This window comes from Eumetopias jubatus, unplaced genomic scaffold (assembly GCF_037043125.1).
Source record: "Eumetopias jubatus isolate StellerSeaLion01/CBP00866 unplaced genomic scaffold, mEumJub1_p1.0 scaffold_12, whole genome shotgun sequence".
NCBI lineage: Eukaryota > Metazoa > Chordata > Mammalia > Carnivora > Otariidae > Eumetopias > Eumetopias jubatus.
In genome coordinates this window covers 43,145,809-43,168,525 of record NW_028274818.1, presented here as the reverse complement: position 1 = coordinate 43,168,525, position 22,717 = coordinate 43,145,809, and the positions used below count along the sequence as shown (strand labels likewise).

The 22,717-nt window shown below is 39.3% G+C and overlaps 1 protein-coding gene and 1 pseudogene across 2 annotated transcripts in view; one reads left to right on the top strand and one right to left on the bottom strand.

Annotated features, from left to right (window-relative positions):
- The window catches only part of RGSL1 (regulator of G protein signaling like 1), a 104,945-nt gene that overhangs the window by 41,083 nt on the left and 41,145 nt on the right, over window positions 1–22,717 (bottom strand). The window lies entirely within an intron of this gene.
- Window positions 19,384–20,508, top strand: LOC114222864 (hsc70-interacting protein pseudogene; annotated as a pseudogene).

Genomic DNA, 22,717 nt, shown 5'->3' with positions numbered 1-22,717 from the left:
AACCCTGTGCCATTTTATGGGAGCATTTAGCCCACTCACATTGAGGGTGATTATTGAAAGATATGAATTAATTGTCATCATGTTGCCTGTGAAGACGTTGTTTTTAGAGATTGTCCCTGTAAATTTCTGTTGTATATCACTCTTGGGGTCCTTCTCCTTTTATAGAACCCCCCTTAATATTTCTTGCAGGGCCGGCTTAGTGGTCACATATTCTTTCAGTTTCTGCCGGTCATGGAAGCTCTGCATCTCTCCATCCATTCTAAATGACAGCCTTGCTGGATAAAGTATTATTGGCTGCATGTTCTTCGCGTTTAGTACCCTGAATATGTCTTGCCAGGCCTTTCTGGCTTGCCAGGTCTCCGTGGATAGGTCTGAGATTATTCTGATGTTCCTCCCTCTGTATGTAAGGAATCTCTTCCCCCTAACTGCCCTTAAGATGGTTTCGTTGGTTCTAAGATTTGCAAGTTTTACTATTACATGCTGGAGTGTTGGCCTGTTTTCCTTCATCTTGGGAGGGGTCCTCTCTGCCTCTAGGACGTGAATGTTTGTTTCATTCCCCAGATTAGGGAAGTTCTCAGCTACAATTTGCTCAAATACATCTTCTAGTCCTCTCTCTCTCTCCACTCCCTCCGGGATTCCAATTATTCTGATATTGGAACGCTTCATGGTGTCACTTATTTCTCTGATTTTATTTTCATGGATTCTGAGTTGTTTTTCCCTGACCTCCTCTTTTCCCTTTTTGTCTATTATATTGTCTTCCAGGTTGCTTATTCGTTCTTCTGCCTCAGTTACCCTAGCTGTTAGATTATCTAGGTTGGATTGGATCTCAATTATAGTATTTTTAAGTTCTGCCAATTCAGCTTTCACTTCTGCCCTTAGAGACTCTATGTTGCCATTAATTGATTTCTCCATTCTAGTCATTGTCTTCACAATTGCTAACCTGAATTCCTTCTCCAACATCTTGGTTATATCTGCATCCATTTGTAAATCTGCAGCATAAGTCATAATCTCTGAGTCTTTTCTATTTTGGGGGCTCCCCCTCCTAGTCATTCTGTTGATGGGTGTTTGAGGGAATGTATAGAGTCCAAATTATTGACCAGAACCCAAGCAAGATGCAGCTGTTTTCTTGGGACCTTAGGGTTGCTGGCCTCTTGTTTTCCCAGCCTGTCTTCTGGGGGAGGGGCGTGCCCTGCTGTTACTCAGGCAACCCTGTTTGGGCGGAGTTGCCCTGCCCCCGTGTGGCAGGGGATGGGCTCAGCAGGAATCAGTTTTTGGGGCTTTTGTTCTCTGGTGGCTTTCCCTGGCAGCTTCCCATGTCTCTTCCACGAGTCAGAGCAGAAGAGACTGTTTCCAACCCTCTGCCTCAGAACAGAGAGATCGCAGTCTGTTCTTCAGTGAGCTCTCCAGGTCACGCTGTCTCCGTTTCTGTCTGTGCTGCTATAAACTGCAGCGTCCTGGGTTGTGCGCCCCTCTGCAGTGCCCCCAGTCCTGCCTCCAGGTCGGAGCACGTCTCTGCCCTTTGTGCTTCTAAAACGCCAGCGCTCCCAGTTCACGCGGGAGACTCTGCCGCTCTGGGTTTCCACCCTGGGGGCTGTCCTAACGTCTTTCCCCGCCTCTGCGAGTCTGTGCCCCGTCCCCAGCGCGCGAGGCTGTCGCTCACCTGCGGTGCAGGATCCCCATGGCTAGGCACCCTCCTGCTGCCATTTATCCTCTGATATCTGCCCGTGGAATCACAGCTCCCTGCTTCGTACCTCGAAACCAACCTCCTGTGATACCCTGTTTGTAAAGATCCAGATCTTACATCTCAGGCTGGTTTCGTGGGTGCTTAGAGTGGTCTGGTAGATATCCAGCTCAATTCCGGGGACCAGTTGAAATAGGGTCCCCTACTTCTCTGCCATCTTTCCTCAGCTCCTAGACAAAAACTTTAAATCAACTGTCTTAAATATGCTCAAAGAGCTAAGGGAAGTCAAGAGAATGGTGTCTCACCAAATAGAGTATCAATAAAAAGATAGGAATGGCAAAAAGAAATAAAATAGCAATTCTGTAGCTGAAAAGTACAATTTTGAGCTAAATGAAATAAAAAACGTCACATGCCAAAACGTATGGGATGTAGCAAAGCACTGCTCAAAGGGAAATTTATTCTTGTAAATGCAGATATTGAAGAAAAAAGATACCAAATCAGTAAATGAAACTTAACATCTCTAGGAACTAGACAAAGAAGAGCAAGCTAAACCCAAAGTTAGCAGAAAGACAGAATAATAAAGATTAGAATGGAATTAAGCAAAATAGGGAATGGAAAACCAATAAAGAAAATCAACAAAACCAACAGCTTTTTCTTTGAAGAGATAAAAAAAAAAACCTGATAAATATTTAGTTAGACTGAACAAGAAATAAAAGACTCAAACTACTAAAATCAGAAATGAAAGTAGAGACATTACTACCAACCTTATAGAAATAAAAAGAGACTATTATAAACAACTGTATGCCAATAAATTAGATAATCTAGGTAAATGGAAAAATTTTAAGAAATGTACAACTATCAAACAGACTTAAGAAGAAATGAAAAACGTGAACATACTATAACAAGAGACTGAATCAGTAATGACAAACCTCTCAACAAAGCAAAAACAAGGACCACATGGCTTCACTGGTGAATTCTGTAGTATAACATTTAAAGAGTTAAGACTGTAGATCTTAACATTAAAGGCAATGCAAAGAAGCTTATGGTTAAAAACATGAGTATCTCTATGGAGTAAAGCTACTTGGAGTAAAGAAACAATTGGATTTAACTGGATTATAATTAAGAGATTCTGTTTGTTAGAGATACCATTGAGAAAGAGAATATTATCCTTATAAGACATGTGACTGATAGATGACTCATGTATAAAATATATAAATAACCCATACAAATCAATAAAAAAAAGATAGAAACCAAATAGAAAAGTAGGCAAGAGACTTAAATAAGAATGTCACGGACACACACCTCATATCCAATTAAATATTAAACAAATATAAAGCACTCAGTATTATTACCCAATAGGGAAATAGATGTCAAAACAACGAATGAGACATCACCACATACCCACAAGAATAGCTAAGAATGAAAATTTGGTACATCATGTATTGGTGAAGTTGTGGAGCAACTGGAATTCTCATACCTTGTTGATAAGACCATAAACATGTACAAACACTTTGCAAAAGTATTGGGAATTATTTACAAAAGTTGAATATATGCACATCTTATGACCCAGAAATTCTAGGTACATATTCAACAGAAATGTGTTCATATGTGCATCAAATAATATGCACAAAGATGTTCATAGGAGCATTAAATAACTGAAACAACTCAAATATTCATCACTTTTGAATGAATTAAAAATGGTATATTCATATATTAGAATATTCTATAGCATGCATTCTCAAAGGATGATATTGTTTCCAATAGGTAAAAATTAGTTTTTGAGGGTCAGAAAAGTCTTACTCTTTTATATACCACAGATATACAGTATATCTATGGCATTAAAATTCATGTCTAAAGAGGCTCCTTGGGGGGGAAATAATGAAAAAAAATTTAGGTGAGGGTTATGCAACTGCTCTGCATTACTAAAAATAAATCAACAATGGCTGCATTCAACATGATTGAACTCACAAACATAATGATGAATTAAAGAAGCCAGTCATAGGAGTACATACTGCATGACTTAATTTCTATAAATATAAAAAAATTATGTAAATTTAAAAAACCAGATAAAACTAAATTACCATTACATTTGGGAAATAGGAAGGGATTAAAAATTGGGAGGTAACATAAAGGTGACCTTTGTTCAAAAGGGCAGTTGATGATCAAACATATTCTTCCTTTTCCTATTCTTCACAATTATTAGTAATTATTAGAAAAGAGGCAAATAAGGGCTAAGAAGAGAGAAAAGAACAGAGGCTGGGTGATTTGAAGTAGAAATTTTTTAACACCATATTGGGAAAAATTTTAAAAAGCCATGGTGCTTTGGCTCTTGATTCCCTTCTGTCAGGGAGAACAGAGCTGAGATATTGGGGTGGGAGCACGCTAAATGCATGAGGTCACAAGATCATATTAAGAGATTATTAAGCTATGCACAGAATAAAGTTATATAAACTATGTACATAGGAGTAGAGCCTGGAGAAACACAATCAGAGTAGACATAGAAGTTCTCCCTGTGACTATACTGATTTAACCATGCTCGTTAATATATCCTAAACTTCTTCTGGGTCAAGAATACTGCAGTAGATGCTGTAGTATGCAGCTCAGATCCCACCCCACCCCATCTAAGTTGAAGCATTCCTTCTCCTAACCTGCTGTAAACTTTGCCTGGTGATGGTACACAGTTGAGGCCCTCAGCTGAAAGAGGAGCTGCTCAACCCAGGGAAGTGAGCCTTTCATAGGAGCAGTGAACCTAGCCAACATGTATTGGCAAAAGCTAGGAGACAATGTATGGGAATACTGCTGAGGGTGCTGGCTCAAAGGGGACAGAATATAAACTTGGTTAAGGGAGAGTTGATTAATATGGGACTGTTCTCCTAGGATATAGGATTTAAGAGCCTAGCAGGGATCCTGGGAAGCATTGCAACACTGCTAGGCTGACTCTTAGAAGTTCGGAGAAAGCAATGGCTCATACTAAGTAGAAATTCTAGTGGCCAAAACAAAGAGGTGAGGAAGACATCAAATGGCTCATAAAACTGAGACTGCTACAGAAGATAAATTGCATAAGACTAAAAAACCCACCAGCCAACAATGTGCCACAGAAGGCTCAATCCTTTCATTAAAGCCAAAGAGTGGGGGGCGGGGGGATGGAGGGGGAAGCACTGATGAGAGCAGCATTAGCCATCCACTGAGGAGCTTCTTGGTGACTTTCTGTGATGACAAAACATCCATTTTGAGTAGCTGCCTAGGCATTTTTGCAGTGTTGACAATTCTGCGCACACCCAGAGTATGGACATTTAGATAAGGACCCAAGCTTAGGATTTTCACCCCAAGTTCCCGCCTTGCTTTTCCTGGGGTGTCTTTTAAAATGGCCATTCAGAGTTGGGTCCATTAGTGACAGCTGCCCCAACCTCCTTATAAGTAATAGGTGTTTGCTACCCTGCTTGTGCTCTCTCTCTTGCTCACTGGTGACCTGGGATGTGGGAATGCTTTTCCTCTCTCTCATTGCACCCCATTTTGGGACTTGAAAGTAATAAATTTTGTGACTTTACTTTTTCTGTGTGAGTGTATCGAAACTGTATTTTCAATCAAAATGGCCCTAGGGTTTTCTCTTCCCCACAGTGGGAGCTCAGGTGCCAAGGGAATTACCTGCCAACCCTGTGGGGGTGGCTTGAGCTTTCTCACTCAGCAAGTCATAGTCTGCATATTCTTAACACACCAACTCTGGGTTTTCCAACAACACACTTTTCTCTGTAGGTCAGGGCTAACTATTACTAAATTGAGGTCTCTGATAGCAATGGAAATCAAATCCCAAAATCATAGAGGTGAGGTGGAGGCACTTTACTGCCAGAAGTAAGGAAGATGCTACTATTGTAATGAACAATCAATTGGCAATAGAACAACAGGGTGGTAGCTAGGACCACCTGACCCTCAGCAAGCTGTGGGTATGGTTAATAGAACATGGTGTTCCTAGAGATTAAATAGATAGGCAGCCAAAAAAAAATTACTGCTTAATATATACAACCAAAAGATACCAAGGATAAATAACTGAGAGCACTTGCACCAAGGAAAGTCACAATCCCTTGCTCAGTTTCTAAACCTGAGAGACCTTGAATGCACTGACTGAAGAAAGGTCTCCATGAAGGAAGACCCTTCAACATTATGGAAAGCAAATTCTAATGATACTCGTAGTCCCTCTCCATGGGACCTTTGGGCATTTATTCCAGTAACTGGAAGGGAAATATCCAGTCATTTTAAGGACTATTGAACACAGGGTCCTAGTTAACACTATCTGGATCCCCAGAATGTCATTATCAACCCCACTAGAGAAGGCACTTATGAAGATCAGGTAATAAATGGAGTCCTGGCCCAGGTACAGCTCACAGTGGGCACAGTGGGTCCACTGGGCCCACAAATCCATTCAGTAGTCATTTCTCCAATCCCTGAATGTATACTGGAATGGAATTACTTGGTAGCTGCAGGATCCCCACATTACTTCCTTGGTCTAAGGCGTAAGAACTATTATGGTGAGAAAAATCAAGTGGAAGTCTCTTAAACTCTTTCCATGCCCCTACTCAAGATGATAAAAACAATATCACATTCTGGGGATATGTGGCAGAGACTAATGTCACCCTTAAAAAACTGAAGAGATGGCTTTATACCCTAAAAAATTAAGTTATGAAATCATTACTAAGGGCAGAACAAGATAGGTGTCAGCACCGAAAGGGAGAAAGAGCCACAGATTCCAGGTACAGTAAGGGGGACTTTCCCCACAGAAGTACTGCCTTACACTGGGTGCTAAAGGCCAAGCTGGGTGAGGAGAGTATCCACATGAAGGGCAACTTGGATTGGAGAATTCAGAATTCAAGAAGGATGAGGAGGGCATCTACACAAAGGGAGGCCCAACATATGAAGTTCAACTGAGGTGAGAAGGGCACCCACATTGGGACACAAAGGAGAAGACCAGCATGAAGTGTGGAAACTTGAACAGAATGAGAAAGATAAGGGCACCTGGGTAGCCCAGTTGGTTATGTTTGACTCTTGATTTTGGCTCAGGTTCTGATCTTGGGGTCATGGGATCAAGCCAGGTGTCTGCTCCATGCTCAGTGGGAAGCCTGCTTCTCTCCTTCTCTCTCTCTCTCTCTGCCCCTCCCTGGCTCTTGATGTCTCTCTCTCCCAAATAAATAAATAAATAAATAAATAAATAAATAAATAAATCTTAAACAGAAAAGAATGGGGAAGATATTCTCATTAGGTATGGCCTAGCATAGGGTATCAGAACCTGAGCAGGTTGAGGACATCCATGTTAAGGGGTCACCTGGTGCCGGGTGACAGAGTTCAACCAAGATGAGGAGAGAGTCTACACAAGAAATGCGGGCAGCCTGGTATGGAGCATCAGTGCCTGAGAAAAATAAGGAAGACCTCTCCATGGAAGGGGGATGGCCAGGTGTGGGAAGTCAGAGCCCCAATGGCAAGGAGGAATGGCTACATGTAGCAACATCTTGGCAGAGGTCATCAGAACAGAGTGAGGAGTGTTTCCCCAAGAAGAAGCATCCTATAAATGGTGTTGAAATTCAAGCAAGGTGAGGAGGGTACCATGCATGGAAAGGGCCTGGTGTAAGGTGTTGGAGTCCAGGTAAGGGGAGGAGGGCATCAGCAAGAGGAAGGTGGTGGCAGTGTAGACAAGGTGTTAGTTACATAGAAAGAATTAATCAAATAAGTAAGTACATTTAGGGCAATGGGAGTCAATTTTCTCATTGTCAGAGAAGAGATGTAAAAATATGGAAAAGTAGAAAACTAGAATGAACTCAATTGTGTTGGATTAAATTGGAGATATTGGTGGGATCTCATGTTTTTTTTTATATAGATATGGAACAACATAGCTATAAATGTGTCTGTGTATGCATATGCACATACATACAAACATATATGTTCTCTAGTTCTGTCCATTGAGAAGATCTGATTGCAGTGATCTCAATAGCAATGAACTAACCTAATTCCTGGATCTTGACTTCTAAATATCATTCTCTAAGAGAAGGAATCACACTCTTTAGAGAAATGGCTGATTCTAGGGCTAGATTAGGGAGAATGCAAGATGAGCTTGGAACAAATATCTCATACAAGAAACCAAGACAATGCTCAAGAGACATGTCAAGAGGAAACAGAAGCCTGATTTGAATGGAGTGACACTGACCAAGTAGGAGATAATTTGAACACCAAAATAAATAACCATAGTAATAGATTAAAACCCATCAAATAATATCAGTAAATACTGAATCTCTGTATCCATTTATCTACCATCTATCTATCATCTATCATCTATCTATCTATCTATCTATCTGTCTATCTATCTATCTATCTATCTATCTATCATCTATCTATCTATCTATCTATAATCTATCTATCATCTGTCATTTATATGTCTAAATGAATAAGTTATAAGTGTGGTAAAGAATGGGATATTTACATAATTTCAAAGTACCCTCTCTCTTCCACACACATAATATTTATTAATTACAAAAGGGAAAAATTAATTTATAGTGGAAAATCCTAGAAGGCACCATATAACTAAGAGATCAAAGGAAATATTACCAGTAATGGAACAAAGCAAAACTGTGCACCACCTACTGCATTGAAAAGGACTGCAGTGATAGTTCTGAATAACCTGAATGTATAATCCAAGTTTAAACATGAGAAAACATCAGACAATACATTGAGAGACATCTATAAAAATAACCTTGCAATTTTCAAAAGTGTCAAGGATATAAAAGTCAAAATATTTGAGGAACTGTTCCAGATAATAAAGAGACATTTGGTGAAACTTGAGCATAGCCTGAAAATTAAAGGATAGTAATGTACCAGTGTTAATTTCCTGGCTCTTTTTAAGTTCACAGTCCAGAGGCATAGGCTTACTAAAAGACTGAGACCTAGGACTACAGAATGCTTGCCCTCCCCCCACACCTCACCACCACATTACTAAAGATCCATTTACAGCAGTTCCTTTTACCTGGTACATCATGTCCTACTATTAGAAAAAAAATATGAGGCACACCAAAAGGAAAAAGCCCCATAATTTAAAGAGAAGAGCAAACATTAGAACCAAACATGGCAGAGATTTGGGGATTATCAGACTAGGAATTTAAAACAACTATGACTAATATGCTAAGCACTCGGTTGGATTAAGTAGGCAACATGCACAAACAAATGGGCAAAGTTAGCAGAGAGGTGGAAATTCCAAGAAAGAACCAAGAAGAAATATTAGAGATCAAAACCACTGACAAATTAAGAATGCCTATGATGACCTCATTAATAGATTAGAAATAGCTGAGCAAAGATCTCTGTACTTGAAGATATCTCAATAGAAACCTTGAAAACTTAAAAGCAAAGAACACAAAGAGACTGATAAAAGCCAAAACCAAAACCAAACAAGATATCTAAGAACTGTGTAAGAACTACTCAGAAGGTGTAACATATGTATAATGCGGATACTAGAATGAAAAGAGATAAACAGAAGAAATATTTGAAACAATAATGACTGATGACATCCCCCAAAGTAATGTTGAATACACTCAGAGAACACCAAGCAGAAAAAAATGCCAAAAAAAAAAGCCCAAACAAAAAAACCAACTACATCTATGCAAATCATTTTAAAACCATAAAAAATCAAAGGTAACAAAAAATTCCTGAAAGAAGCTGGGCAGGGGGAGACATCTCACCTAGAGAGGAACAGACATAAGAATTACATCTGACTTCTCACAAACTATACAAGCAATAAGAGAATGGAGCAAAATATTTGGTGTTGACAGAAAAAACTCCTCACCAACCTAGAATTCTCTATATTGCAAAATTATTCTTTAAAAGTGAAGGAGAAATAAATGCTTTCTGAGACAAAAAAAGGGGGAGGAATGAGGGAATTTCTTGTCCGTAGACCAGCTTTGTAAAAAATGTTAAAGAAATTTGCTAGAGAGAAGGAAAATAATATAGGTCAGAAGCTTGGACATACATAAAGAAAAGGAGAGCATCTAAAAGGAATGAGTAAGGACAGTTAAAAACTTATTTTTCTTCTTCTTAGTTGATCTACTGGGTAACAGTTTGTTCAAAATAAAAATAGTAACAATGTATTCAAATAATAGTAACAATGTGTTCAAATGATAGTGACAATGCATTCAATGATATAATGGATGGGAGAAAGGAATTAAATTATTTTGTTATTATGAAGTATGCAAAATACCTGTGAGTGTTATATAGTTATTTGAAAGTGTACTTGGATTAGTTGTGAATGTATATTGCAAACTCTAGGGCAACTACTAAAAAAAGTTTAAAAAAAGAAATAACCAATATGCTAAGAAAGAAGAGAAAATGGAATATAAAATGCTCAAATTATAATCATAAAAGGCAGACAGAATGGAAGGCAAAAATAAGAACAAAAAACAAGGGCAACAAATAGAAAACAGTTACAAATATGGTACATATTAAACCAACTATATCAATAATCACTTTGAATGTTAATGGTCTAAATGTATCAAGTAAAAAACTGATTGTCAGAGTGGATCAAAAAACAAGACCCAACTCTATGTTATCTATAAGAAACACACTTAAAATAAAAAAACATATATAGATTGTAAGTAAATGGACAGAAAAAGTATACCATGCTAATATTAATCAAAAGAAAGTAGTAGTAGCTATATTAATTTCAGACAGAGCAGACTTAAAGAAAAGAATGCTATCAGGGATAAAGAAGGGCATTACATAATGATAAAGGAGTCAATTCTCTAAGAAGACATAACAATCCTTAATGTGTATGCACCTAACAAACAGAGCATCAAACTACATGAGCAAAACTGGTAGAACTGCAAGGAGAAATATATAAATCCACAATCATATGTAAAGACTTCAACATTCCTCTATCAGAAATAGATCCAGAAGGCAAAAAATCGGTAAGGGCATGTTGAACTCAACAACACCATCAATCAACTGGATATAATTAACATCTATAGACCAAATCCAACAGCAGCAGAATATGGACTCTGCTCAAGCTCACATGGAACATTCACCAAAATAGATGATTTTCTGGGCCATAAGACACATCTTAACAAATTTAATAGAAATTATACCATATCTACTTTCAGACCATAATGCAATTAAACTAGAAACCAATAACAGAAAGATAATTGGAAAATCTCAAAATACATGGAGATTAAATAATATACTTTTAATAACACATAGGTCAAAGAAGAAATCTCAAGAAAAATTAAAGTATTTTAAACTAAATTAAAATAAAAACATAACATCAAAATTTGTGGGAATGCTCAGAAAGCAGTGCTTAGAGGGAAATTTATAGCATTGAATGCATATATCAGAAAAGAAGAAAGATCTAAATCATCTAAGTTTTCAATGTAGGCAACTAGAAAAAGAAGAGCAGATAAAATCCGAAGTCAGTAGAAGAAAAGAAATAATAAGAATCAGAGTAGAAATCAATGAAATTGAAAGCAGGAAAACAATAATCTATGAAATCAAAAGCTATTTTTTTTTATTCTACAATGTTTATTACATGCTTTTTTTGGATTAAAAAGTTTTTTTTATTGTTATGTTAATCACCATACATTACATCATTAGTTTTTGATGTAGTGTTCCATGATTCATTGTTTGTGCATAACACCCAGTGCTCCACGCAGAACGTACCCTCTTTAATACCCATCACCAGGCTAACCCATCCCCCCACTCCCCTCCCCTCTAGAAACCTGTTTGTTTTTCAGAGTCCATCGTCTCTCATGATTCGTCTCCCCCTCTGACTTACTCCCCTTCATTCTTCCCCTCCTGCTATCTTCTTCTTCTTCTTTTTTTTTCCTTAACATATATTACATTATTTGTTTCAGAAGTACAGATCTGTGATTCAACAGTCTTGCACAATTCACAGCGCTCACCATAGCAAATACCCTCCCCAATGTCTATCACCCAGCCACCCCATCCCTCCCACCCCTCACCACTCCAGCAACCCTAAGTTTGTTTCCTGAGGTGAAAAATTCCTCATATCAGTGAGGTCATATGATACATGTCTTTCTCTGATTGACTTATTTTACTCAGCATAACACCCTACAGTTCCATCCACATCGTTGCAAATGGCAAGATCTCATTCCTTTTTATGACTGCATAATATTCCATTATGTATATATACCACCTCTTCTTTATCCATTCATCTGTCGATGGACATCTTGGCTCTTTCCACAGTTTGGCTATTGTGGACATTGCTGCTATAAACATTGGGGTGCACGTACCCCTTTGGATCCCTACATTTGTATCTTTGGGGTAAATACCCCGTAGTTCAACTGCTGGATCATATGGTACCTCTATTTTCAACTGTTTGAGGAACCTCCATACTGTTTTCCAGAGTGGTTGCACCAGCTTGCATTCCCACCAACAGTGGAGGAGGGTACCCCTTTCTCCACATCCCCACCAACATCTGTCGTTTCCTGACTTGCTAATTCTAGCCATTCTGACTGGTGTGAGGTGATTCTCATTGAGGTTTTGATTAGGATTTCCCTGATGCCGAGCGATGTTGAGCACTTTTTCATGTGTCTGTTGGCCATTTGGATGTCTTCTTTGGAAAAATGTCTGTTCATGTCTTCTGCCCATTTCTTGATTGGATTATTTGTTCTTTGGGTGTTGAGTTGGATAAGTTCTTTATAGATTTTGGATACTAGCCCTTTATCTGATATGTCATTTGCAAATATTTTCTCCCATTCTGTCGGTTGTCTTTTGGTTTTGTGGACTGTTTCTTTTGCTGTGCAGAAGCTTTTTATCTTGATGAAATCCCAATAGTTCATTTTGGCCCTTGCTTCCCTTGCCTTTGGGGATGTTTCTAGGAAGAAGTTGCTGTGGCTAAGGTCGAAGAGGTTGCTACCTGTGTTCTCCTTTAGGATTTTGATGGACTCCTGTCTCACGTTTAGGTCTTTCAACCATTTGGAGTCTATTTTTGTGTGTGGTGTAAGGAAATGGTCCAGTTTCATTCTTCTGCATGTCGCTGTCCAATTTTCCCCACACCATTTGTTGAAGAGACTATCTTTATTCCATTGAACATTCTTTCCTGCTTTGTCAAAGATTAGTTGACCATAGAGTTGAGGGTCCATTTCTGGGCTCTCTATTCTGTTCCATTGATCTATGTGTCTGTTTTTGTGCCAGTACCATACTGTCTTGATGACGACAGCTTTGTAATAGAGCTGGAAGTCCGGAATTGTGATGCTGCCAGCTTTGCTTTTCTTTTTCAATATTCCTCTGGCTATTCAGGGTCTCTTCTGGTTCCATACAAATTTTAGGATTATTTGTTCCATTTCTTTGAAAAAAGTGGATGGTATTTTGATGGGGATTGCATTGAATGTGTAGATTGCTCTAGGTAGCACTGACATCTTCACAACGTTTGTTCTTTCAATCCATGAGCATGGAACGTTTTTCCATTTCTTTGTGTCTTCTTCAATTTCTTTCATGAGTATTTTATAGTTTTCTGAGTACAGATTCTTTCCCTTTTTGGTTAGATTTATTTCCAGGTATCTTATGGTTTTGGGTGCAATTGTAAATGGGATTGACTCTTTCTTCTGTCTTGTTGGTGTATAGGAATGCCACTGATTTCTGTGCATTGATTTTATACCCTGCCACTTGACTGAATTCCTGTATGAGTTCTAGCAGTTTTGGGGTGGAGTCTTTTGGGTTTTCCACATAAAGTATCATATCATCTGCAAAGAGTGAGAGTTTTGACTTCTTTGCTGATTTGGATGCTTTTCATTTCTTTTTGTTTTCTGATTGCTGTGACTAGGACTTCTAATACTATGTTGAATAGCAGGTGGTAGTGGACATCCCTGCCGTGTTCCTGACCTTAGGGGGAAAGCTCTCAGTTTTTCCCTATTGAGAATGATATTCGCTGTGGGTTTTTCATAGATGGTTTTTATGATATTGAGGTATGTACCCTCTATCCCTATACTCTGAAGAGTTTTGATCAAGAAGGGATGCTGTACTTTGTCACATGCTTTTTCTGCATCTATTGAGAGGATCATATGATTCTTGTTCTTTCTTTTGTTAATGTATTGTATCATGTTGATTGATTTGCGGATGTTGAACCAACCTAGCAGTCCAGGGATAAATCCCACTTGGTCATGGTGAATAACCCTTTTAATGTACTGTTGGATCCTATTGGCTAGTATTTTGGTGAAAATTTTTACATCCATGTTCATCAAGGATATTGGTCTGTAATTCTCCTTTTTGATGGGGTCTTTGTCTGGTTTTGGGATCAAGGTAATGGTAGCCTCAAAAAATGAGTTTGGAAGTTTTCCTTCCATTTCTATTTTTTGGAACAGTTTCAGAAGTATAGGTATTAATTCTTCTTGAAATGTTTGATAGAATTCCCCTGGGAAGCCATCTGGCCCTGGGCTTTTGTTTCTTGGGAGATTTTTGATGACTGCTTCAATTTCCTTAGTGGTTATAGGTCTGTTCAGGTTTTCTATTTCTTCCTGGTTCAATTTTGGTAGTTGATACATCTTTAGGAATGCACCTATTTCTTCCAGGTTATCTAATTTGCTGGCATAGAGTTGCTCCTAATTTGTTCTTATAATTGTTTGTATTTCCTTGGTGTTGGTTGTGATCTCTCCTCTTTCATTCATGATTTTGTTGATTTGGGTCATTTCTCTTTTTTTTTTTGATAAGTCTGGCCAGGGGTTTATCAATTTTGTTAACTCTTTCAAAAAACCACCTCCTAGTTTCGTTGATCTGTTCTACTGTTCTTTTGGTTTCTAGTTCATTGATTTCTGCTCTGATCTTTATTATTTCTCTTCTCCTGCTGGGTTTAGGCTTTATTTGCTGTTCTTTCTCTAGCTCCTTTAGGTGTAGGGTTAGGTTGTGTATTTGAGACCTTTCTTGTTTCTTGAGAAAGGCTTGTATTGCTATATACTTTCCTCTCAGGACTGCCTTTGTTGTATCCGAAAGATTTTGAACAGTTGTGTTTTCATTTTTATTGGTTTCCATGAATTTTTTTAATTCTTCTTTAATTTCCTGGTTGACCCATTCATTCTTTAGTAGGATGCTCTTTAGCCTCCATGTATTTGAGTTCTTTCCGACTTTCCTCTTGTGACTGAATTCTAGTTTCAAAGCATTGTGGTCTGAAAATATGCAGGGAATAATCCCAATCTTTTGGTACCAGTTGAGACCTGATTTGTGACCTAAGATGTGATCTATTCTGGAGAATGTTCCATGGGCACTAGAGAAGAATGTGTATTCCATTGCTTTGGGATGGAATGTTCTGAATATGTCTGTGAAGTCCATTTGGTCCAGTGTGTCATTTAAAGTCTTTATTTCCTTGTTCATCTTTTGCTTAGATGATCTGTCCATTTCAGTCAGGGGGTGTTAAAGTCCCCCACTATTATTGTATTGTTGTCAATGTGTTTCTTTGCTTTTGTCATTAATTGCCTTATATAATTGGCTGCTCCCATGTTAGGGGCATAGATATTTACAATTGTTAGATCTTCTTGTTGGATAGACCCTTTAAGTAGGATATAGTGTCCTTCTTCATCTCTTATTATAGTCTTTGTTTTAAAATCTAATTTGTCTGATATAAGAATTGCCACCCCCACTTTCTTTTGGTGTCCATTAGCATGGTAAATGGTTTTCCACCCCCTCACTTTCAATGTGGGGTGTCTTTGGGTCTAAAATGAGTCTCTTGCAAACAGCATATTGATGGGTCTTGTTTTTTAATCCAATCTGATAGCCTGTGTCTTTTGATGGGGGCATTTAGCCCATTTACAGTCAGGGTAACTATTGAAAGATATGAATTTAGTGCCATTGTATTGCCTGTAAGGTGACTGTGACTGTATATTGTCTGTGTTCCTTTCTGATCTATGCTGCTTTTAGGCTCTCTGCTTAGAGGACCCCTTTCAATATTTCTTTTAGGGCTGGTTTTGTGTTTGCAAATTCCTTTAGTTTTTGTTTGTCCTGGAAGCTTTTTACCTCTCCTTCTATTTTCAGTGACAGCCTAGCTGGATATAGTATTCTTGGCTGCATATTTTTCTCGTTTAGTGCTCTGAAGATATCATGCCAGGCCTTTCTGGCCTGCCAGGTCTCTGTGGATAGGTCTGTTGCCAATCTAGTGTTTCTACCATTGTAGGTTACATATCTCTTCTCCTGAGCTGCTTTCAGGATTTTCTGTCTCTGAGACTGCTAAGTTTTACTCCTAGATGTCGGGGTGTTGACCTATTTTTATTGATTTTGAGAGGGGTTCTCTGTGCCTCCTGGATTTTGATGCCTGTTTCCTTCCCCACATTAGGGAAGTCTCTGCTATAATTGGCTCCAATATACCTTCTGCCCCTCTCTCTCTTTCTTCTTCTTCTGGGATCCCAATTATTCTAATGTTGTTTCGTCTTATCGTATCGCTTATCTCTCGAATTCTGCCCTCGTGATCCTGTAGTTGTTTATCTCTTTCTCAGCCTCTTTATTTTCCATCATTTGGTCTTCTATATCGCTGATTCTCTCTTCTGCCTCATTTATCCTAGCAGTTAGTGCCCCCATTTTTGATTGCACCTCATTGATAGCCTTTTTGATTTCGACTTGGTTAGATTTTAGTTCTTTTATTTCTCCAGAAAGGGTTTCTCTAATAACTTGCATGCTTTTTTCAAGCCCAGCTAGTATCTTTAAAGTCATGATTCTGAACTCTAGGTCCAATATCGTACTAATGTCCGTATTGAGTAGGTCCCTGGCAGACGGTACTACCTCTTGTTCTTTTTGCTGAGGTGATTTTTTTCGTCTTGTCATTTTGTCCAGAGGAGAATAGATGAATGAGAGAACAAAATGCTAACATTTTAACAACGTCCCCAGCAAATATACTCTATACAAATCAGAAAAGACCTGAAACCAGGGGAAAAGAAAGGGAAAGAAAGAAAAAAGAAAGAGAAAAAAAAAAAGAAAAAGAAAAAGATAAAAACAAACAAAAACAGAACAAAACAAACAAAGAAAAAACAGAATATGATCAAATATGATCAGGCTGGTGCATAGATCAGTGCCACACACTAGATTTTGGGTGTATTTTGGTCTGTTAGAAGAAAGTGCCTCCTAAAATTTTAAAGGAAGAAATACTTATATATGTACAAAATAAGGGTTGATACAATGAAGGGATGGAAGATGACTGTAAAGATGAAAATTATAAAAGGTTTTATAAACAGAATTGGTAAGATAATATGTTTGAAAGAAGAAAGAAGAAGATTTAAAAAAAAAGAAAAGAAAAGAAAAAGGGAGAGACTGATCAGGCAGGAGACTAGAACAAAGCCATACACTAATGGTTTAGGGTATACTTTGATCTGTTAGAAGAAACTGTATCTCAAAATTTTAAAGAGAGAAGAACTTATATATATATGCCAAAAATAAGGGTAACTACTATGAAGGGATAAAATATGACTCTAAAAATGAAAAATAAAAAATGTTTTTTAAAAAAAGGGATCGATTGGGCGCCTGGGTGGCTCAGTTGGTTAAGTGACTGCCTTCGGCTCAGGTCATGATCCTGGAGTCCCGGGATCGAGTCCCGCATCGGGCTTCCTGCTCAGCAGGGAGTCTGCTTCTCCCTCTGACCCTCTTCCCTCTCGTGCTTTCTATCTCTCATTCTCTCTCTCTCTCAAATAAATAAATAAAATCTTTAAAAAAAAAAGGGATTGATAAGATGTTGGTTGAAAAAGGGAAAAAGAAAAATTCAAAAAAACCCCACAAAAAACAGTTAAAAAATTAACTTTGAAAAACTAATGAATCATGGTAAAAAAACCATGAATTCTATGTGCAGTATTCCCCTAGCGCTGGAGTTTTTCCATTCTCCTTGATCGGTAAACTTGGTCTTGGCTTGCTGGCTGTTCGTTCTGATCTTCTGGGGGAGGGTCCTGTTGCCGTGGTTCCCAAATGTCTTTGCTGGAGGCAGAATTGCCCCGCCCTTGTCGGTCCAGGCTAAGCAAGCTGCTCGGGTTTGCTCTCAGGAGCTTTTGTTCCCTGCAAGCTTTCGGTACAGCTTTGGAGGACCAGGGTGAAAATGGTGGCCTCCCACTCTCTGCCTGGAGGAGCTGAGAACTCGAGGTCCCTCTCCTCAGTGCGCCCCCAGAGAAAAGCAGTCAATCACTCCCATCTCCCCGGTCTCCGGCCACACTCCGTGCTCACCTGGCCTGTGACCGAGCGTGTCTATCTCTGGCACCCGACCCCGTGTGGAGTCTCCAAACCCAGCAGATCCCTGCGGTGCGCTCCCACGCCGCTCCTCCTGGGGGAGGAAGGGGAGTCACCCCGGCTGCTTGTTGGATCCCTGCTGGAGGCGCAGTGGCCCAGCTGGGCTGCGGATCACAGTTTATGGCCACCCCGAGCTGAGAGTCCACGCCTCGGCTCCATCTCTGCAGCCGGCTTCCCCGCTCCGATACCTGGGAGCTCTGCTGCACTCAGGCACCCCCGGTCTTTCTGTGACCCCCAGGGTCCTGAGTCCACACTGTCCCGCGAGGTTTCCACCTCCCACTTAGCCACTGGAGTGACATCCCTCCGTGGAGCAGACTTCTAAAAGTTCCAATTTTGTGCTCTGCGGCTCTAGCCTTTGCCAGAAGCAGCCGACGGAGGCCCCCTCCCCCGCCGTCTATCCTCCCGAATATTGCCTCGGATTCACTTCTCCGCACGTCCTACCTTCCAGTAAGTGGTCGCTTCTCTCTTCAGAGAGTTGTTGCTACTCTCTTCCTCAATCTTCTGTTGAGTTCGTAGGTGTTCAGAATTGTTTGATCCCTATTCAGCTGAATTCCTGAGACCAGACGAAATCCAGGTCTCCTACTCCTCCACCATCTTGCTCCGCCCTCAAAAGCTATTTTTTTTTAAAGATCAATACTGTCAGTAATCCTCTAGCTAGGCTAACTAAAAAAAGAAAAACCAAACAGAGAGAGGACATAAATTACTATTATCAAAAATGAAATGGGGGACATCATTACAGAAATCACCAGACCCAGATGTGTTTGCTGGTGAATTTTACCAAACATTTGAGAAAGAAATCATTCCAATTCTCTACAATCTCTTTCAGAGGATAGAAGCAGAAGACATACTTTCCAACTTATTCTATGAGACTAGCATCACCCCAGTACAAAAGTCAAAGACATTATAAGAAAAGAAAACCACAAACCAGTATCTGTCATGGACACAGCTGCAAAAACCCTACAAAATATTCACAAAGCTAATCCAACAATTTATAAAAAGTATTATATACCAGGATTGTAAGCAATCCTGGTTCAACATGTAAGCAAGCCTGGTTCAACATTCAAATATTAATGTAATCCATCACATCAACTGGCTAAGAGAGAAATATCACATGATCATATCAATAGATGCTGAATAGCATTTGACAAAATCCAACACCCATTCATGACAAAAACTCTCAGTAAACTAAAAATACAGAGACATTTCTTCAGTGTAATATAAATATACAAAAAAACCTTACAGCTAACCCCATAATTAATGCTGAGAAACTTAAAGCTTTTTAACTAACATCATGTACAAGGATGTCCTTTTACCACTCCTTTTCAACATTGTGCTGAAAGTTCTAGCAAATGCAATAAGATAAGAAAAGGAAGTAAAAGTTACACAGAGTGGAGCTTCTACACGATCACGCTGAGCTAGTACATGGACCTGGAATCGGGCCGCAACCTCAGCCACGCCTGCCGCCTGCCGCCTGCCACCGCCTCTGGACCATGGACCCCCACAAAGTGAGCGAGCTTCGGGCCTTCGTGAAAATGTGTAAGCAGGATCCGAGTGTTCTGCACACTGAGGAAATGCGCTTCCTGCAGGAGTGGGTGGAGAGCATGGGGGGTAAAATACCACCTGCCACTCATAAAACTAAATCAGAAGACAATAACAAGGAAGAAAAAACAGATAGTAAGAAGGCAGAGGAAAACATAAAGACAGACGAACCATCAAGTGAGGAAAGTGATCTAGAAATTGACAATGAAGGTGTGATTGAACCAGATACTGATGCCCCTCAAGAAATGGGAGATGAAAATGTAGAGATAACCGAGGAAATGATGGATCAGGCAAATGATAAAAAAGTGGCTGCCATTGATGCCCTAAATGATGGCGAACTACAGAAAGCCATTGACTTGTTCACAGATGCCATCAAACTGAGGCCTCGCTTGGCCATTCTCTATGCCAAGAGAGCCAGTGTCTTCATCAAATTACAGAAGCCAAATGCTGCCATTCGAGACTGTGACAGAGCTATTGAAATAAATCCTGATGCAGCTCAGCCTTATAAGTGGCGAGGGAAAGCACACAGACTTCTGGGCCATTGGGAAGAAGCAGCACATGATCTTGCCCTTGCTTGTAAACTGGATTACGATGAAGATGCTAGTGCAATGCTGAAAGAAGTTCAACCGAGGGCCCAGAAAATTGCTGAACATCGGAGAAAGTATGAGCGAAAACGTGAAGAGCGAGAGATCAAAGAAAGAAAAGAAAGGGTTAAGAAGGCTTGGGAAGAACATGAGAGAGCCCAGAGGGAGGAAGAAGCCAGACGACAATCAGGAGCTCAGTATGGCTCTTTCCCAGGTGGCTTTCCTGGGGGAATGCCTGGTAATTTTCCTGGAGGAATGCCTGGAATGGCAGGGGGGATACCTGGAATGGCAGGAATGCCTGGGCTCAATGAAATTCTTAGTGATCCAGAGGTTCTCGCAGCCATGCAGGATCCAGAAGTTATGGTGGCCTTCCAGGATGTGGCCCAGAACCCAGCGAATATGTCAAAATATCAGAGCAATCCAAAGATTATGAATCTCATCAGTAAATTGTCAGCCAAATTTGGAGGTCAAGCATAATGCCCTTCTGACAAATAAAGCCCTTGCTGAAGGAAAAGCAACGATCACCTAATGGATGTCGCAATAATACAAACCAGTGTACCTCTGACCTTCTCATGAAGAAAGCTGGGGTGCTGTGAAGAGAATCCCTACCCCTCTGCCCCACATGCAACTGAAACATTCTATAGTGGTTTGCCGTTAGGGTATTCATTCAGATAATGTTTTCCTACTAGGAATTACAAACTTTAAACACTTTTTAAACCTTAAAAATATTTAAAAACTTATTAAAAGGGTGTGTTAGTCCCTACATTTTTCTTTACTAATCATTTCAGTTTTTTTCCTTTGGATTAATTGGGCATGGAAGATACTTCATTGTGGAAGATTTATTGCTCAGTTTGAGTGAAAGGTTTATTAGTGGGAGGTAGATACAACATTTAAATAGATGAAGTCTGAGTTGGAGATATGGTTTCTGAGGCATTTTGACTTGTCTTTTTAAAAGCTTTATTTTTTAAACACAATTCATTTGGATAAAACCATTGGGACCACCAGTATTGCAGTATGACCTGGGTAGGGACCGGAAGTGCTTGGCAGGGCAGCAGCCACCTTACTCCTTTTATATAGTGTGCACCCTTGTGCAGATGCATTTAAATCTTACACTGTGGTGAAGGGATAATTTTTATAATGCTGCAGTAGAATTGGATTACTTAGCTGTGTTCTTGTCTGATATAGAAAATAAATGTTTGCATTATTTCCACACACACAAAAAAAGTTACACAGAGTGGAAAAGAAGAATTAAAACTTTTCTTGTTTGTATATGTATGACTATCTATGTAGAAAATCCAAAAGAATTGACAAGAAATCTTCTGGAGTTAATAAGCAATTATAGTAAGGTTGCAGAATACAAGGTTAATATGCAAGTGCCAATTACTTTCGTGTATACTAGAAAAGAACAAATGGAATTTGAAATTAAAAACACAATGCCATTTATGTTAGCACAACCACACTGAAATGCTTGTTTCATTTAGGCATACATATAACAAAATATGTACAAAACCTATGTGAAGAATTACAAACCTCTATTGAACTAATTCAAAGAAGAACAAAATAAATGGGGAGGTTTTCCCTGTTCATGGATAGGAAGACTCAGTATTGTCAAGATGTCAGTTACTCCCACCTTGATTCATGCAGTTACAATAAAAATTCCAGCTACTTATTTGTGGATACAGGCATACCTTAGAGATATTTTGGATGCAGTTCTAGACTGCCACAATAAAGTGTGTATCACCATAAAGCAAACGACATGATATTTTTGGTTTCCTAATGCATGTAAGGGTTATGTTTACACTATTCTGTAGTCTGTTTGGTTTATTAAGAAACACTTTATTGCTAAAAAATGCTAACCATCATCAAAGCTTTCAGTGCATTGTAACCCTGGTAGAGGGTCTTGCCTTGATGTTGATGGCTGCTGACTGATGCAGGTGGTGGTTGCTGAAAGTTAGGGTGATTGTGCAAATTTCTTAAAATAAGACAACAATGAAGTTTGCACATCAATTGACTCTTCCTTTCACAAACAATTTCTCTGTAGCATGTGATGCTGTTCGATAGCATTTTGCCCACAGAACTTCTTTCAAAATTGCAGTCAATCCTCTCAAACCTTGCCATGCTTTATCAACTAAATTTATGTAATATTCTAAATCCTTTGTTGTCATTTCAACAATCTTCATGGCATCTTTACCAGAAGTAGTTTCCATCTCAAGAAACTACTTTCTTTGCTCATTCATAAGAAGCAGCTCTTCATCCATTCAAGTTTTATCATGAAATTGCAGCAATTCAGTCACATCTTCAGGTGCCCTTTCTAGCTCTAGTTTTCTTGATATTTCTACCACATATGCAGTTATTTCCTCCACTGAAGTCTTGAACACTTCAAAGTCATCCATGGAAATTGGAGCCAACTTCTATTAAACTCCTGTTAATGTTGATATTTGGATATCTTCCCGTGAACCATGAATGTTCTTTTTTTCCTTAAGATTTTTAAAATTTATTCACTTAAGAGAGAGAGAGAGAGAGAGAGTGAGTGGGAGAGGCAAAGGAGAGGGAGAAGCAGACTCCCTGCTGAGCAGAGAGCCCAGCTCAGGGCTCCATCCCAGGACCTGGAGATCCTGACCTGAGCCAAAGCCAGATGCTTAACCATTTGAGCCACCCAGGTACCCCAAATCATGAATGTTATTAA